Source organism: Ochotona princeps, chromosome 16 (assembly GCF_030435755.1).
Source record: "Ochotona princeps isolate mOchPri1 chromosome 16, mOchPri1.hap1, whole genome shotgun sequence".
Classification (NCBI taxonomy): Eukaryota; Metazoa; Chordata; class Mammalia; order Lagomorpha; family Ochotonidae; genus Ochotona; species Ochotona princeps.
In genome coordinates this window covers 19,339,783-19,342,614 of record NC_080847.1, presented here as the reverse complement: position 1 = coordinate 19,342,614, position 2,832 = coordinate 19,339,783, and positions in this window count along the sequence as shown.

Below are 2,832 nucleotides of genomic sequence, written 5' to 3'. Positions count from 1 at the left end.
GAGCCCCCGGGACCACTGACCCCAACGGGAGCACCAGAGGAAGAGTGAGGCTGCTGGGGAGTCCCTGCCCCACTCAGTCCCCATCACACTGAGAATCTGCCCTTGCACAGTCTCCACCCCAGGCCTCTGGAAAAGGGAGGAGCCCTGAGAGCCCTATCTTGTCATACTACCATCAATGAAGTCCACTGTACCACACCCTCACAGAAAAAAGGAAAAGCTTTGGAACCCATTGTCTGTGAGCTTGAAATTCAGTGCTGAATCCTTCTTCAAGAGGGTCCTTTAACTGTTATTTGTCATACATAGAAATATCTATGTTAACTGCAAAAGGAAAGTAAACCTAAATTCTTTGGAAGGAATAATAAACAGCCAATGTGGTGATTATGTGTAGGGTATTAATAGAAGAATCTTTGATGATAAAAAGTTGGGAATTACTGGCTACATCTCTCAAAAACAGGTGCTCTATTATTGTAGTTCTATTAACAAGAAAAAAGGTACGCTCAACAATGAGGGCTAATTAGCTCCAGTTATCCGTGTTAGGCTCAGAGGTGATATTATTCTAGCCCAGAGCAAAAACACTGATGTGCTTGTTAATTTGTGGGGCTAAATTAATGTGAATATTTAAGTTTTAGTAGGATGCTGAAAATAGTTAATTATCGAATCTCCCTCCAAGCATGTCTAGGCATTTGAAAAGTGGTCAAGAAGAATCTAGATTTGGATAGCCTTAGTCTTGAACTGAGATAGTGTCACGAACCAATGTGTCTATGTGGGACAATTTGAGGTTGCTATCTGGGTTGGGACTATCCTAAGTTCTCACTCTATTCAGAAGTGTAGCTTATTCTGTCCCTTGTGCCTCTAGCTTTCCAGTTTTGTTTTTTATTTTTACGATCAAGTTTGTGGGTGTTCTTATTGTTGCTCTTTTCCTTTGTTTTTCTTGTTTTCTCAGTTTCTCGTATGGAGCAAGACTTACAGAACAAGTTTTAAGGTAAATGAGGTTTCCATGTATTCCAAAAAAATTCAAAGCATATTTACCAATATCTATGAGGATGGACCCAAACGACTTCCCACAGTGCAATCAACCAATAAGAGGGAAGGCTGAACGGGCAGCATCTGAGATTACTGTGTATTCAGGGAAACCCTGTAGATGGGAAATGAATTACTGTGCAATACATTATTGAAACTTGGCATTGTAGAAACACTCAAACAGAGAAGTTACTACCTTTTAGAGATTGATTTTACTTTTTAATTGAAAGGCATAGTTACAGAGATAAGGGGAGACAGAATGACAGAGAGAGATCTTTCAGCTATTGGTTCACTCCCCAAAGTGCTGCAGTGACTGAGGTTGAGTTGTTCCAAACGCAGGATCCAAAAGGACCAACTACTTAGTTCATCCTTCATTGCTTTGCTAGGCCACAAGCAGCAAGCTGGATGAGAGGTGAAGCAGCCAGGACTCAGAATGGCCCCCTATTGGGCACCTATGCCAAAGGCAGAAGCATAACCTACTACACCATGGTACCAGCTCCCCAAGGATCTATGTCTTATAGACAGAATATGCTTGCAATATCTTTATTACTCACTTTTTTCTAAAAGATTCTACAGTACATATCAGTTTCCCATAATGCAGGGAGCTCATTTCTTCCCTGTGATATTTAATGTAACTCCAGATGTTCTTAGATTCATGTATTTGTCCTTTTATTTTCTTTTATCTATTATAACAAAACAAATTGTTTTAATACTACAGCTATGGAAAGTCTTGGTGACTGTTAAGACAATCTTCATTCTTGTTATTTTAAAGTGTCTCGGCTTTTGTTATACAAACATCCGGAGCCATCTGTCAGCTTCCACATAAAGATCTGTTCTATGATATGGATTAGCATTGCCAACAAATGTACATACTATTTTGATGAGCTTTATCACGCTTATGGTTCGAAGTCTTTCCATCTATAAACATGGTAATAATTTTCAGTGTTTTGTTCTTTATGCTTTTCATTAAAATGTTTAATCCTCTGCTTAAAGATACCTTCATCTTTTGTAGTATTGTTACAACACTGTTATTTCCTTTCTTGACATTTCATTTTATTGAATTTGGTCTGTGTTTCCCCAAAGAGGACTGGGAAGGATCGCTGCGTTGTGTCTCAATGTGGTGCCTGCCACATCCTGCCGCATGCCCCACAGGGAGTGTACGTGGACAAAGGAAGGGGCCTAGAACAACAGAGGCAGAAGGGAGGAAGAGAACGGGTTAACATCTAGGCTTCAGAAGCCTTAAAACAGAATGATTATAAAGTCCAGTTTGGCATACACCAATGGCCTAAATAACTCCCATTGCACTGAGATTGGGATTTGTAACTGGCTTACGGCCATGTGGCTCCAAGGAGCTCAGAATGGGAGACAGCTCCAGACAGATTCTCAAGATTCATGGACATTCTAAATGCTATCTTTTGACTTGTATTTTCCCTGTCGTAGGTGTTAGGTACAACAGTTAAGAAGCTCTTCGAAATGCCTACATCCACATGGTTGAGCCTGGGTTTATATCTTGACTCTATTTCTGATTCTGGCCTTTGTCTTAACACCTCAGAGAGAGAGCAGGCAAACTTGGGTCGCTACCATTCACATTGGAGATTATTTGGTCTTAATAAGATGATGATAAAGTGCCCGGTGTGGTAGCCTAGTGGCTAAAGTCCTCATCTTGCCAGCACCAGTATCCCATATGGGTGCCAGTTCTAATCCTAGCAGCCCCGCTTTCCATCCAGCTCCCTGCTTGTGACTTGGGAAAGCAGTTGAGGACGACCCAAGGCCTTGGGACCCTGCAAGACTCAGAGGAGGCTCCTGGCTTCT